General features: G+C 44.6%; 1 protein-coding gene across 2 annotated transcripts in view; it reads right to left on the reverse strand.

The window, feature by feature from the left end:
- The window catches only part of LOC109871121 (LIM domain only protein 7), a 113,104-nt gene extending 101,163 nt beyond the window's left edge, over positions 1–11,941 (reverse strand). For both annotated transcript variants that reach the window (XM_031805673.1, XM_031805672.1), the window contains exons 1-2: positions 11,872–11,941; positions 6,696–6,765 (exon numbers count right to left, since the gene is read on the reverse strand). The gene's annotated coding sequence lies outside the window, so the exon portion shown is untranslated. The remainder of the gene's footprint in view (positions 1–6,695; positions 6,766–11,871) is intronic.
- Positions 11,942–16,798: the final 4,857 nt, after the last annotated feature.

The following is a 16,798-nucleotide window of genomic DNA, read 5'->3' on the forward strand; positions in this document are numbered from 1 at the left end:
AAGTCTTCCGACTAGCTTGGAAAGACAGTACGGTGCAGTACCGAAGAGCCCTTACTGCTGCTCGATCATCCTATTTTTCAAACTTAATTGAGGAAAATAAGAACAATCCGAAATTCCTTTTTGATACTGTCGCAAAGCTAACTAAAAAGCAGCATTCCCCAAGAGAGGATAACTTTCACTTTAGCAGTGATAAATTCATGAACTTCTTTGAGGAAAAGATTATGATTATTAGAAAGCAAATTACGGACTCCTCTTTAAATCTGCGTATTCCTTCAAAGCTCAGTTGTCCTGAGTCTGCACAACTCTCCCAAGACCTAGGATCAAGAGAGACGCTCAAGTGTTTTAGTAATATATCTCTTGACACAATGATGAAAATAATCATGGCCTCTAAACCTTCAAGCTAAACTAAACTAAACTACTGAAAGAGCTGCTTCCTGTGCTTGGCCCTCCTATGTTGAACATAATAAACGGCTCTCTATGCACCGGATGTGTACCAAACTCACTAAAAGTGGCAGTAATAAAGCCTCTCTTGAAAAAGCCAAACCTTGATCCAGAAAATATAAAAAACTATCGACCTATATCGAATCTTCCATTCCTCTCAAAAATTTTAGAAAAGGCTGTTGCGCAGCAACTTACTGCCTTCCTGAAGACAAACAATGTATACGAAATGCTTCAGTCTGGTTTTAGACCCCATCATAGCACTGAGACGGCACTTGTGAAGGTGGTAAATTACATTTTAATGGCATCGGACCGAGGCTCTGCATCTGTCCTCGTGCACCTTAGTGCTGCTTCTGATACCATCGATCACCACATTCTTTTGGAGAGATTGGAAACCCAAATTGGTCTACACGGACAAGTTCTGGCCTGGTTTAGATCTTATCTGTCGGAAAGATATCAGTTTGTCTCTGTGAATGGTTTGTCCTCTGACAAATCAACTGTAAATTTCGGTGTTCCTCAAGGTTCCGTTTTAGGACCACTATTGTTTTCACTATATATTTTACCTCTTGGGGATGTTATTCGAAAACATAATGTTAACTTTCACTGCTATGCGGATGACACACAGCTGTACATTTCAATGAAACATGGTGAAGCCCCAAAATTGCCCTTGCTAGAAGCATGTGTTTCAGACATAAGGAAGTGGATGGCTGCAAACTTTCTACTTTTAAACTCGGACAAAACAGAGATGCTTGTTCCTGGTCCCAAGAAACAAAGATCTTCTGTTGAATCTGACAATTAATCTTAATGGTTGTCCAGTCGTCTCAAATAAAACTGTGAAGGACCTCGGCATTACTCTGGACCCTGATCTCTCTTTTGAAGAACATATCAAGACCATTTCAAGGACAGCTTTTTTCCATCTACGTAACATTGCAAAAATCAGAAACTTTCTGTCCAAAAATGATGCAGAAAAATGAATCCATGCTTTTGTCACTTCTAGGTTAGACTACTGCAATGCTCTACTTTCCGGCTACCCGGATAAAGCACTAAATAAACTTCAGTTGGTGCTAAATACGGCTGCTAGAATCCTGACTAGAACCAAAAAATTTGATCATATTACTCCAGTGCTAGCCTCTCTACACTGGCTTCCTGTCAAAGCAAGGGCTGATTTTAAGGTTTTACTGCTAACCTACAAAGCATTACATGGGCTTGCTCCTACCTATCTCTCTGATTTGGTCCTGCCGTACATACCTACACGTACGCTGCGGTCACAAGACGCAGGCCTCCTAATTGTCCCTAGAATTTCTAAGCAAACAGCTGGAGGCAGGGCTTTCTCCTATAGAGCTCCATTTTTATGGAACGGTCTGCCTACCCATGTCAGAGATGCAAACTCGGTCTCAACCTTTAAGTCTTTACTGAAGACTCATCTCTTCAGTGGGTCATATGATTGAGTGTAGTCTGGCCCAGGAGTGGGAAGGTGAACGGAAAGGCTCTGGAGAAACGAACCGCCCTTGCTGTCTCTGCCTGGCCGGTTCCCCTCTTTCCACTGGGATTCTCTGCCTCTAACCCTATTACAGGGGCTGAGTCACTGGCTTACTGGGGCCCTCTCATGCCGTCCCTGGAAGGGGTGCGTCACCTGAGTGGGTTGATTCACTGATGTGGTCATCCTGTCTGGGTTGGCGCCCCCCCTTGGGTTGTGCCATGGCGGAGATCTTTGTGGGCTATACTCGGCCCTGTCTCAGGATGGTAAGTTGGTGGTTGAAGATATCCCTCTAGTGGTGTGGGGGCTGTGCTTTGGCAAAGTGGGTGGGGTTATATCCTTCCTGTTTGGCCCTGTCCGGGGGTGTCCTCGGATGGGTCCACAGTGTCTCCTGATCCCTCCTGTCTCAGCCTCCAGTATTTATGCTGCAGTAGTTTATGTGTCGGGGGGCTAGGGTCAGTGTGTTATATCTGGAGTACTTCTCCTGTCCTATTCGGTGTCCTTTGTGAATCTAAGTGTGCGTTCTCTAATTCTCTCCTTCTCTCTCTCGGAGGACCTGAGCCCTAGGACCATGCCCCAGGATTACCTGACATGATGACTCCTTGCTGTCCCCAGTCCATCTGACTGTGCTGCTGCTCCAGTTTCAACTGTTCTGCCTTCTTATTATTCGAACATGCTGATCATTTATGAACATTTGAACATCTTGGCCATGTTCTGTTTTAATCTCCACCCGGCACAGCCAGAAGAGGACTGGCCACCCCACATATGCTCTCTCTAATTCTCTCTTTTTTTCTCTCTCTCTCGGAGGACCTGAGCCCTAGGACCATGCCCCAGGACTACCTGACATAATGACTCCTTGCTGTCCCCAGTCCATCTGACTGTGCTGCTGCTCCAGTTTCAACTGTTCTGCCTTATTATTATACGACCATGCTGGTCATTTATGAACATTTGAACATCTTGGCCATGTTCTGTTATAATCTCCACCCGGCACAGCCAGAAGAGGACTGGCCACCCCACATAGCCTGGTTCTTCTCTAGGTTTCTTCCTAGGTTTTGGCCTTTCTAGGGAGTTTTTCCTAGCCACCGTGCTTCTACACCTGCATTGCTTGCTGTTTGGGGTTTTAGGCTGGGTTTCTGTACAGCACTTTGAGATATCAGCTGATGTACGAAGGGCTATATAAATAAATTTGATTTGATTTGAGTACATGAGAGAGGTGAGCAAGCACACCTGTGGGGCCCCCTGTGTTGAACATCAGTCTGGAGGAGGTGTTGTTGCCTACCTTACCCCCCGAGGGATATCTTCAACCACCAACTTACCATCCTGAGACAGGGCCGAGTATAGCGAGAGGGGTTCAGATCCAGAAATGCTAGAATGAAGAAAAAAAAAACATCCATGCTGAAAATGAACATGTTTGACAATGTTAGTTAAGTTTAATCTCCACTCATTGATGAAAAAAAATCCCCGTACTCTCACACTGCACGTACAACAATCACCCTTTCCAGGTTGCGGTTTTGATTGAACAATGTCTTTAGCACAGCTGGCATCCCACAATTTAAGGAGTGCTCCAATGTGTCCACTGGTCTTTCAGGCTGCTCCCATTTCACTACACTTATTAGTGTGGATGAATATGTAGGGAGACAGTTTAGTGGAGCAGACAGGTAGTTCTTCCCAGCACCGACAGTATACCTCCGAGCATGTCAGCTGTCAACACGACTCCAATACTTCTTAACTCCTCAGATCTTACCAAAGCGTTCTCCACAGACATACTGTAGCCCCAATGCATTGGGAGAGAGATTGCAGTTGAACTAGAATGAACTGTCAAATGCTGATATTTGATGTGACAGAATGTTTTTGAATGTAAAGTACAGTAACCTAGGGATGGGCATTCTAAATTATTTCACTATTTGAATAATGTAGAAAAAAATATATATAAAAAAATATATATATATTTTTTATGTCTCTACTCTTGACCAATCAGAATGATGCAAAATGCCACAACAGCAGACAATGAGCAGTTTCAGGGGGCTATTCCGGTAGCTGTTGGCTAACATCAGCCTAGGTTAACAGCAACAGTGAAAGAATAATGTTCAGCATTATAGAATTGATTTTTTTTTTAATGTTATGCATTGATCTGTGTCAGGTCCTGTGAATCTTCCATTGATGCTCACTTGTAGGCTAATCACTAGTGGGGTAAATAGCATACCATTGTCAAGTTTCAAGTTTTAATGTCATATGCACAAGTATAGTGAAATGCCTCTTGCAAGCTCTAACCCCAACAAAAGCAGTAATTAATAACAATAAAATGAAAGAAAACAACAAGGAAGAACAAAAACACACAAGATATTCTTATAACACAATAAGGTCGAAGGAATTGTCCGTAGGGCTCCGAGACAGGATTATGCCGAGGCACAGATCTTGGAAAGGGTACCAAAACATTTCTGCAGCATTGATGGTTCCTAAGAACACAGTCTCCGCCATCATTCTAAAATGGAAGAAATTTGGAACCACCAAGACTCTTCCCAGAGCTGGCCACCCGGCCAGAACATTCGGGGGAGAAGGGCCTTGGTCAGGGAGGTTGTCACTCATAGAGCTCCAGAGTTCATCTGTGGAGATGAGAGAACCTTCCAGAAGGACAACCATCTCTGCAGCACTCGATAAGCCTATATGGCCAGATGGAAGCAACTCCTCCTAAAAGGCACATGAGAGCCCGCTTGAAGTTTGCCAAAAGGCACCTAAACGACTCTCAGACCATGAGAAACAAGATTCTCTGGTCTGATGAAACCAGGATTGAACTCTTTGGCCTGAATGCCAAGCGTCACGTCTGCAGGAAACCTGGCACCATCCCTACAATGAATCAGGGTGATGGCAGCATCATGCTGTGGGGATGTTTTTCAGCGGCAGGGACTGGGAGACTAGTCAGGATCGAGGGAAAGATAAACGGAGCAAAGTACAGAGATGAAAACCTGCTCCAGAGTGCTCAAGACCTCAAACTGGGGCAAAGGTTCACCTTCAAACAGGAGAACGACCATAAGAACACAGCAAAGACAACACAGGAGTGGCTTCGGGACAAGTCTCAAGGGACAAGCCTTGAGTGGCCCAGCCACAGCCCGGATTTGAACATCTCTTGAGGGCCCTGAAAATAGCTCCCCATGCAAATTGACAGAGCTTGAGAGGATCTGCAGAGAAGAATGGAAGAAACTATTCAAATACAGTTGTGCCAAGCTTGTAGCATCATACCCAAGAAGACTCAAGGCTGTAATCGCTGCCAAAGGTGCTTCAACAAAGTACTGATTAAAGGGTCTGAATACTTATGTAAATGGTATATTTCAGTTTTTTTATATACATTTGCAAACATTTCTAAAAAACAATTTTTTGCTTTATCATTATGGGGTATTGTGTCATTAAAACTTGTTTTTCAACCAATCCACACATTTCATGTTAACAAACTATAGTTTTGGCAAATCGGCTAGGACATCTACAAGTCCTTTTTCCAACAATTGTTTACAGACACATTACTTCACTTATAATTCACTGTATCACAATTCCAGTGGGTCAGAAGTTTACATACACTAAATTGACTGTGCCTTTAAACAACTTGGAAAATCCCAGAAAATAAAGTCATGGCTTTAGAAGCTTCTGATAGGCCAAATGACATCATTTGAGTCAATTGGAGGTGTACCTGTGGATGTATTTCAAGGCCTACCTTCAAACTCAGTGCCTCTTTGCTTGATATCATGGGAAAATCAAAAGAAATCAGACCTCAAAAGAATATTGTAGACTTCCACAAGTCTGGTTCATCCTTGTGAGCAATTTCCAAATGCCTGAAGGTACCACGTTCATGTGTACAAACAATAGTACGCAAGTATAAACACCATGGGACCACGCAGCCGTCATACCGCTCAGGAAGGAGACGCGTTCTGTCTCCCAGAGATGATCAGTCAGGAAGTTAAAGCTTGATCGCAAATGGGTCTTCCAAATGGACAATGACCCAAGAATACTTCCAACATTGTGGCAAAATGGCTTAAGGACAACAAAGTGGAGTGGCTATCACAAAGCCCTGACCTCAATCGTATAGAACAATTGTGGGCAGAACTGAAAAAGTGTGTGCGAGCAAGTTCAACAAACCTGACTCAGTTACAACAGCTCTGTCAGGAGGAATGGGACAAAATTCACATAACTTATTGTAGGAAGCTTGTGAAAGGCTACCCGAAACGTTTGACCCAAGTTAAACAATTTAATGGCAATGCTTCCAAATACTAATTGAGTGTATGTAAACGTCTGACCCACTGGGAATATAGCAAAATAAATAAAAGCTTTAATAAATCATTCTCTACTATTATTCTGACATTTCACATTCTTAAAATAAAGTGGTGATCTTAACTGACCTAAAACAGGGAATATTTACTACGATTAAATGTCAGGAATTGTGAAAAACTGAGTTTAAATGTATTTGCCTAAGGTGTATGTAAACTCCCGACTTCAACTCTATATCTACTCAATTAATATTAGTGTAAGGCTGTAACGTAACAGAATGTGTAAAAAGTCAAGGGGTCTGAATACTTTCCGAAGGCACTGTATATGACAAATATTTGAAGTATATTTTTAAAGCTGTCAGTATTTTATGTATTTGAAAGTATTTGAGCTGAACTTGATTTAGCTTGGCATTTCGTCTTCTGGGACTATTCCATTGGCTTCAAACTAAATGAAGTGCTTGAAAGTATTTTACATAGGTCTTTGACCCAGCTCTGCTTTGAATATGAAGGATGTGAATGGCACTTACCAGACCAGCAATTGGTGTGGAGAGTCTGTTCACCCTCTTGATGATGCCTGGTTTGATCCTGTTGATCAGACTGGATGGAGAGAACGAGAGAAAGAAATAGTAAGAGAGTAGTCATCGGTTGCTTGCTTGGTTCTGATTACCGGGGTTGAGGAACACAAACAGTTACAATTGTCTGTGTGTGCTGCATGCGTTTACAATTTCCTTTAAAATTGTGGCCACCTGGCTCCAATTTACATAATGGCCACGGCGCTACAAGGGAAACAGGCTGAGTTTGCATCCCAAATGGCACCCTATTCCCTATATATTGGCCTATAGGGCTCTGGTCAAACTAAGTGCCCTATGTAGGAAATGGGATGCCATTTGAGAAACAGGCCAAGTCTCTAATGCAGAAAACCTGCAAACATGCCCTGCTCTCTTGAAACAACCCATTTCACTACAACACCCACCTCTCACTTAGACTGGTCCCAGATCTGTTTGTCCTGTAGCTAACTTCTATGGTCGTTGCCATGGCAATACAGCATCTGGGACCAGGCTACCTTTCACTCTCGCTCTCCCTCTCTTCTAGAAAACAGTGTAAACTCCTATGGTATTACAGTGTAATCAGAGGTTTAACTTTTGGTAACTAAAGCCTGTTCACCCTTATATAATAAGCAGGTGTGGCCAGAGAGCAACGCTCCTACAGTAGCAATAGGTTAGGACCACACCGAATGTGCTATGGCAGTTTCTTTTAACTCCTACTGAATAATTTGGGTATCAAGAGCTGCCTTAAATGGAATAATATAGTTGAACAGAAGACAAAACATGAACAGCAACTGTGCAGACAATGGTGGGAAGGAAGTGATTCCATCCCTTCCTGCAGATTGCCGCCATGTATCCAGCTCCTTGGGTTGGACATGAGGGGAGAAGAGGAGAGGGAGAACAGAAGAGGGGGGGGGGGGCTGAGAGGTAAGGTGGGGAGGGTAGAGAGGGAGGAGAGAAGAAAGGAGAGGAAATGCCATGTTCAGAGTCAGAGTCATTTAACTTCCAGTCAATTCAGGAAGTACACTGAAATTACAATTATAATTCTCTTCAATGTTTTTCAATGAAGAACATTAGGAATATTAATTTTATTTACTTTCTAAATTGAAATGGAATTGACCCCAAACCTGATTAGTGTTTTTATTTTATCTTTCTCACTTTATAATTTTATGGGAAGGACTTTTTTTGTATGAAATGTGTGACTTGATTTTATTTAAGAACAGAGTGGAGGAGCCGAGAGAAGAGAAAAGCTGGCAGACACGGAGGTTCCAACTTTAATGTCAGGTTTTGCTCTTACTAATGATCTAGGAGAGTGTGAAACACTGACCTTTGTGATCAGGTCATTGTAATGAGAAATTGAAACACGAAGAAACTATCCATCTAGGAAAATGGATGTTAAACATAGAAGTGTGATGGTGTAATGAGTTTGATAAGATTTATATGATCAAGTATCACCATATTTGATGCCTTGTTGTGCCATTGCTGATTAGGTTAAGCAAACAATGGTTAGATAGTTCATCCGTCAGTAAACATAACTACTACACAATGCAGTTCTCACATAATACATGGGTTATTTTGGTTTGGAGTATGACAACTTACAGTGCAATATTTAACACTGGAGCCTGGTCCCTGATGCGTTTGTGCTGTCTTGCCAATGCCTGAGGTTATTGTAATGCAAAACATGACAACTACCATAGGAGTTGACTATAAAGCACAAACAGATCTGGGACCAGGCTAATAGTACTGAAGACTACTTCCATAGAAATTGAGAAAACATTGAGAAGTGCCTGACTGACTACGTGTCTGCCATTCTCCTGAGGGTGGTAAAAAGTAGAGTCAGGTTGAGATCAGCAGAATGAGGGTCTGTCTGTCTGTGCTTTAGAGTGAACCGCCCAAGCGGTCAGGGAGATTTAGCAACGGCCTGTGGTAATTACAGCCCTCATCTGAGTCACTGAAACAACACCATGGTGTAAGGGCACAGCAATAAAGCACACACACACACACACACACAAAGAAGATGCACGCATGCACACACACACACACACGCACACACACAAAGAAGATGCACGCATGCACACACACACACAAAGAAGATGCACGCATGCACACAACCTTTTCATAACATCTCATTCCACATGAGTTAAGTGTTCTGAAATTCATCAAGGTTAATCCAGCACTGCTTTGCTTTCCACTGTGGTTTCAACTACAGCAATCCCAATTACTCCACAGCCTATCACCCCACCCCTTTCATTAAAGAAGTCAAGATGGCACCCAGCCCTCTCCATTCCAATCACATTTGTCTCACAGGCAAAACCATCCACCTTTAAAATACAGTACAAGACATCATAGCAAAACAAGACGGGACAGGAAACTAAATTCTCTTTGTGGGGTTCTACTAGCAACATTCTGCTCTGGGAAATCTAAGTAACAAGACATCATAGCAAAAATAAGATGGGACAAAGCAGAATATGACATTGAAACATTAACAATAGAAACTTTGGTTTGGTATCTTACATGTAAATCAAAAGGTGGTTTAACACATTCTATAGTTAATTTGGCACTGGGAAATCTCAGTAACACTACTTCACATGGAAGTAGTAGAGGTCTGGGGGAGGGGCAGAGAGGGAGGAGAGACCTATTTCACATGGAAGTAGTAGAGGTCTGGGGGAGGGGCAGAGAGGGAGGAGAGACCTATTTCACATGGAAGTAGTAGAGGTCTGGGGGAGGGGCAGAGAGGGAGGAGAGACCTATTTCACATGGAAGTAGTAGAGGTCTGGGGGAGGGGCAGAGAGGGAGGGGAGAGACCTATTTCACATGGAAGTAGTAGAGGTCTGGGGGAGGGGCAGAGGGGGAGGAGAGACCTATTTCACATGGAAGTAGTAGAGGTCTGGGGGAGGGGCAGAGAGGGAGGAGAGACCTATTTCACATGGAAGTAGTAGAGGTCTGGGGGAGGGGCAGAGAGGGAGGAGAGAGACCTATTTCACATGGAAGTAGTAGAGGTCTGGGGGAGGGGCAGAGAGGGAGGAGAGACCTACTTCACATGGAAGTAGTAGAGGTCTGGGGGAGGGGGAAAGAGGGAGGAGAGACCTACTTCACATGGAAGTAGTAGAGATCTGGGGAGGGGCAGAGGGAGGAGAGAGACCTACTTCACATGGAAGTAGTAGAGGTCTGGGGGAGGGGCCGAGAGGGAGGAGAGACCTACTTCACATGGAAGTAGTAGAGGTCTGGGGGAGGGGCAGAGAGGGAGGAGAGACCTATTTCACATGGAAGTAGTAGAGGTCTGGGAAGGGGCAGAGAGGGAGGAGAAACCTATTTCACATGGAAGTAGTAGATGTCTGGGGGAGGGGCAGAGAGGGATAAGAGACCTACTTCACATGGAAGTAGTAGAGGTCTGGGGGTGGGGCAGAGAGAGGAGAGAGCCCTATTTCACATGGAAGTAGGAGCGGTCTGGGGGAGGGGAAGAGAGGGAGGAGAGACCTACTTCACATGGAAGTAGTAGAGATCTGGGGAGGGGCAGAGAGGGAGGAGAGACCTATTTCACATGGAAGTAGTAGAGGTCTGGGGAGGGGCAGAGAGGGAGGAGAGAGACCTATTTCACATGGAAGTAGTAGAGGTCTGGGGGAGGGGCAGAGAGGGAGGAGAGACCTATTTCACATGGAAGTAGTAGAGGTCGGGGGAGGGGCAGAGAGACCTATTTCACATGGAAGTAGTAGAGGTCTGGGGGAGGGGCAGAGAGGGAGGAGAGACCTATTTCACATGGAAGTAGTAGAGGTCTGGGGGAGGGGCAGAGAGGGAGGAGAGACCTACTTCACATGGAAGTAGTAGAGGTCTGGGGGAGGGGCAGAGAGGGAGGAGAGACCTACTTCACATGGAAGTAGGAGCGGTCTGGGGGAGGGGCAGAGAGGGAGGAGAGAGACCTATTTCACATGGAAGTAGTAGAGGTCTGGGGAGGGGCAGAGAGGGAGGAGAGAGATCTATTTCACAAAGAAGGAGTAGAGGTCTGGGGGAGGGGCAGAGAGGGAGGAGAGACCTATTTCACATGGAAGTAGTAGAGGTCGGGGGAGGGGCAGAGAGACCTATTTCACATGGAAGTAGTAGAGGTCTGGGGGAGGGGCAGAGAGGGAGGAAAGACCTATTTCACATGGAAGTAGTAGAGGTCTGGGGGAGGGGCAGAGAGGGAGGAGAGAGACCTATTTCACATGGAAGTAGTAGAGGTCGGGGGAGGGGCAGAGAGACCTATTTCACATGGAAGTAGTAGAGGTCTGGGGGAGGGGCAGAGAGGGAGGAAAGACCTATTTCACATGGAAGTAGTAGAGGTCTGGGGGAGGGGCAGAGAGGGAGGAGAGAGACCTATTTCACATGGAAGTAGTAGAGGTCTGGGGGAGGAGCAGAGAGGGAGGAGAGACCTATTTCACATGGAAGTAGTAGAGGTCTGGGGGAGGGGCAGAGAGGGAGGACAGACCTATTTCACATGGAAGTAGTAGAGGTCTGGGGGAGGGGCAGAGAGGGAGGAGAGAGACCTATTTCACATGGAAGTAGTAGAGGTCTGGGGGAGGGGCAGAGAGGGAGGAGAGACCTACTTCACATGGAAGTAGTAGAGGTCTGGGGGAGGGGCAGAGAGGGAGGAGAGACCTACTTCACATGGAAGTAGGAGCGGTCTGGGGGAGGGGCAGAGAGGGAGGAGAGAGACCTATTTCACATGGAAGTAGTAGAGGTCTGGGGAGGGGCAGAGGGAGGAGAGAGACCTACTTCACATGGAAGTAGTAGAGGTCTGGGGAGGGGCAGAGGGAGGAGAGAGACCTACTTCACATGGAAGTAGGAGCGGTCTGGGGGAGGGGCAGAGAGGGAGGAGAGACCTACTTCACATGGAAGTAGTAGAGATCTGGGGAGGGGCAGAGGGAGGAGAGAGACCTACTTCACATGGAAGTAGTAGAGGTCTGGGGGAGGGGCCGAGAGGGAGGAGAGACCTACTTCACATGGAAGTAGTAGAGGTCTGGGGGAGGAGCAGAGAGGGAGGAGAGACCTACTTCACATGGAAGCAGTAGAGGTCTGGGGGAGGGGCCGAGAGGGAGGAGAGACCTACTTCACATGGAAGTAGTAGAGGTCTGGGGGAGGGGCAGAGAGGGAGGAGAGACCTGGGATAAGCAGGAGTACTTACTCACACAACAAAACTCAGTACTCCAGTGCAGATCGGAAGTTGTCGCTCCAAAAAAATGATTGGTTACTCCCTGTAAATGGGATGAAAAGACAGAGAGACTTAGTTAACCCAGAGAAGAAAGTTAGGATGTAGACAACAGTAGGAAGCTCTGCGTTGCTCTTTCCCTCTCAGTCTCCTCCACTAAATTCCTGCAGAGTGAAAGTTCAGTTCAGGTTTCAGAGTCTGAGTCAGTGAGTAACTTAGTGTGTTTTCTCCTATAAAAAAGGTCCCCAGTCAACAGAAAAGGGGAGTGCTATAAACTGTTCTGGAGCCAGCCAGGCAGACCACAGGGGCTATAAGCTAGCATCTAGAGTAAAGAGGAACACACACAATGTTACATCCTTATGCCTTTCCCATGATCTCAAACCACTGCTGCAGGAACACAGAGCAAGAGAAACAGGCCATTGTTGTGGTCAAAACACACAGACTGGAACACACATAGGGTTGCACATTTTGGGGAATATTCAGAGGTGGAAACTTTCAATGGGAATTAATGGAATATATGGCAATTAACAGAAATATGTAAATCAATATTAATAGCATTTAAATGTAGATGTTTTTTGCATTGGATATATTTACCATATCATATGGAGACAGAAACAGAAACATTTTACCTTATCATAAGTAGATATAATTGCAAACCAATAGAAAAAGAAAAAAAACTATTTAATTACGAATTGAACTTTAATTAAATTAGTTGACATGGGATGATTTCACTGAACATCAAAAGGGAATATTGAATGATCCATCGTATCTCCCAAAAACATTTGACATACATCTGTAAAAAGCTTTGGTTGTCTTCCTCTCAGGCTTCCATGTCTTCTCCCTGGACCTCCTCCATGTCCACCTCTTGAACATCAGATTCTGAGGCCTCATCTTCACTGTCACAGGATTGTTTCTTTGTCAGGCTAAAAAAAACTCACATTTGCCCGGATGGACACCACTTTCTCAACCCTTGCATTGGTCAGCCTGTTGCATGATTTGGTGTGTGTTCCCAAACAAGGATCAGTTCGCTCTGAGGCAGCTGATGATGAAGACAACGGGAAAGAGCCTCAGATCCACAAAGTCCCTTCCGCCAGGTGGCTGATGAGATATGTTGGCACGACTGCCATATAATGCATTTCCATCCCAAAGCCCTTGCTTGGAAGTGTACTTCGCCAGACCGCCCAGACTGATCCTCTTGATGGGCATTTCATGGAGAGACTCCTTCCCCTCCAGGAGACTGTCAAACATGATGACAACACCACCCCAACGGGTGTTGCTGGGAAGCTTCAATGTGGTGCTCTTATTCTTCTCACTTTGCTTGGTGATGTAGATTGTTGCTGTATCACACTTCATATACCTAACCATTTTCTTGGCTCTCTTGTAGGGTGTATACATTGTTTTCAGTTCCATGATCTCCTTGAGGAACAGATTCAATGCATGAGCAGCACAGCCAATGGGTGTGACATGAGGGTAGGTTTCCTTTAGACCAAGCAGCCTTCAAGTTTGCAGCATTGTCTGTCACCAGTGCAAATACCTTCTGTGGTCCAAGGTCATGGATGACTGCCTTCAGCTCATCTGCAATGTAAAGACCGGTGTCTCTGTTGTCCCTGGGGTCTGTGCTCTTGTAGAATACTGGTATTCCTTGCCCACGAACATTCGACCACCCATCAGAGATGATTGCTATACAGCTTTCTCTATGATTTGCTTGACCTTCACTTGAACTCTCTTGAACTCTGCATCCAGCAAATTAGTAGATAAAGCATGTCTGGTTGGAGGGGTGTATGCTGGGTGAAGAACATTCAGAAATCTCTTCCAATACACATTGCCTGCGAACATCAGAGGTGAACCAGTTGCATACACAGCTCGAGCAAGACATTCATCAGCATTTCTCTGTCTATGTTCCTCCATTGAGTCAAAAAAAACTTCTGATTCCAGGAGGACCATGAGCTGTTGCTGTCGATAAGGTGTCTGATTCATCATTTTTACCTCGAATAGATGTAGAGGGACTTTTGTTAGAGGTTGCTTGTTGTGAGCGCTGAGGGAACTTTATGCACTTGGCCAGATGATTCTACATCTTTGTTGCATTCTTCACATATGATTTGGCACAGTATTTGCAAATGTACACAGCTTTTCCTCCTACATTAGCTGCAGTGAAATGTCTCCACACATCAGATAGTGCCCGTGGTATTTTCCTGTAAAGATTAGAAAACATAAGTAAAAAAATAAAATACATTTCCATGTACATATACATAGCTAAGCAGTTAGATTAAACAACTCCTTTGTAAGATAAATGTTTTAAAATGAAACATGTATGGAAACAGGTGAATTAACACACCTCAGTTAGCAGACTCAATATATAAAATATATTCACCACACCCAGTATTGTAATAAACATTTTACAGAAAGCATGTAGTTCTTGGCTCAGACAGTGTAGTAGTGTGGGCTCAATAGCATCTCATTAGTGTGCAAGATCTTGAGATTCAGCTGTACATGTGATGGAAGAGTGCACTACACATGTGATGGCACTGTGCATGCAGAGGGTAGCAATTCCATTAAATTGGGGATAGTTTAAACAAAATATGCCACAAGACCTAGAATTGCCTTTTGCACACACGTGCAGAAGCACGGACAGACACACAGGCACATGCACACAGACACACGCAAAAAGGAAGAACAGGCCCTACCCACCCAGACCTGCCAGTGAGGTCTCAGGGATCAGTCAAGCCCCAACCCATTGTTCCCTTCCCCTTTAAAGTGTACCTTCAAAAAGGACACTCACTGAAAGAATAGCACAATTGACAGAGGGGCCAAATATAAGGGCGACACACGCTGTTATTTTCAGATTGTGTCCAGTTACGCACCCAAATCACCTCCCTGGAAAACCGAGTTCGAGTCCTGGGACTAAACACCTCCCTCTGCAACTGGATGCTGGACTTCCTGACAGGCTGCCCCCAGGTGGTGAGGGTAGGTAGCAGCATATCTGCCACACTGATCCTCAACACTGGAGCTCCCCAGGGGTGCGTGCTCAGTCCCCTCCTGTACTCCGTGTTCACCCACGACTGCATGGCCAGGCACAACACCAACACCATCATTAAGTTTGCTGACGACACAACAGTGATAGGCCTGATCACCGACAACGATGAGACAGCCTATAGGGAGGAGGTCAGAGACCTGGCCGGGTTGTTCCAGAATAACAACCTATCCCTCAACGTAACCAAGACTAAGGAGATGATTGTGGACTACAGGAAAAGGAGCACCGAGCACGTCCTCATTCTCATCGACGGGGCTGTAGTGGAGCAGGTTGAGAGCTTCAAGTTCCTTGGTGTCCACATCAACAACAAACTAGAATGGTCCAAACACACCAAGACAGTCGTGAAGAGGGCACGACAAAGCCTATTCCCCCTCAGGAAACGAAAAAGATTTGGCATGGGTCCTGAGATCCTCAAAAGGTTCTACAGCTGCAACATCGAGAGCATCCTGACCGGTTGCATCACTGCCAGGTACGGCAATTGCTCTGCCTCCGACCGCAAGGCACTTCAGTGGGTAATGCGTACGGCCCAGTACATCACTGGGGCAAAGCTGCCTGCCATCCAGGACCTCTACACCAGGTGGTGCCAATTTTACAAAGACCCCATCCACCCCAGTCATAGACTGTTCTCTCTACTACTGCATGGCAAGCAGTATCGGAGTGCCAAGTCTAGGACAAAAAGGGTTTTCAAAAGTTTCTACCCCCAAGCCATAAGACTCATGAACAAGTCATCAAACAGATACCCAGACTATTTGCATTGTGTGCTCCCCCCAACCCCTCTTTTACACTGCTGCTACTCTCTGTTCATCATATATGCATAGTCACTTTAACGATACCTACATGTACATACTACCTCAATAAGCCTGACTAACAGGTGTCTGTATATAGCCTTGTCTTTTTACTGTTGTTTTATTTCTTTACTTACCTACACTTTTTTTCCCGCACCATTGGTTAGAGCCTGTAAGTAAGCATTTCACTGCAAGGTCTACACCTGTTGTATTCGGCGCACGTTACAAATAAACTTTGATTGGATGTAAACTTTGATTTGAAATCCGTAAACTATCATTTTGAAAACAAAATGTTTATTCTTTCAGTGAAATACGGAACCGTTACGTATTGTATTGAACAGGTGGCATCCCTAAGTCTAAATATTGCTGTTACAATCTTCAATGTTATGTCATAATTATGTAACATTCTGGCTAATTAATTACAGTCTTCACATAGTTCGCAACAAGCCAGGTGGCCGAAAACTGCTGCATATACCCCGACTCTGCTTGCACTGAACGAAAGAGAAGTGATACAATTTCCCTTGTTAATATTGCCTGCTAACATGAATTTCTTTTAACTAAATATGCAGGTTTAAAACAATATACTTTTGTGTATTGATTTTAAGAAAGGCATTGAAGTTAGGTCATTAAAAAATCCTACAATGTGATTTTCTGGATTTTTTCTCTCATTTTGTCTGTCATAGTTGAAGTGTACCTATGATGAAAATTAGAGGCCTCTCTCCTCTTTTTAAGTGGGAGAACTTGCACAATTGGTGGCTGACTAAATACTTTTTTGCCCCACTGTAACTCAATCACTGCTCTCAAAAAAAAGACAGAGTAGGTCTAGACTATATCAGATAAATGTTTCTTCTTTCTTTGCATGGGAAAAATGCAGCCTTTTATAAACACATTTCATGCAATTCTACACTTTAAATGACTGGTGACATAATCAGAATCTTTTTTTAATAGGACAAATTACAGGGTCTTACTCTGCAGACAATGACAAACAGACCAATAAAAACTACCTTGTCCATATAATAGGCCTACGAGAAGGGGAGATACAGAAAATGACATTCATCTAAACAGGAGGAAACTGTCAAATAACAGA

This window comes from Oncorhynchus kisutch, linkage group LG26, assembly GCF_002021735.2.
Source record: "Oncorhynchus kisutch isolate 150728-3 linkage group LG26, Okis_V2, whole genome shotgun sequence".
In the NCBI taxonomy this organism is placed as follows: Eukaryota; Metazoa; Chordata; class Actinopteri; order Salmoniformes; family Salmonidae; genus Oncorhynchus; species Oncorhynchus kisutch.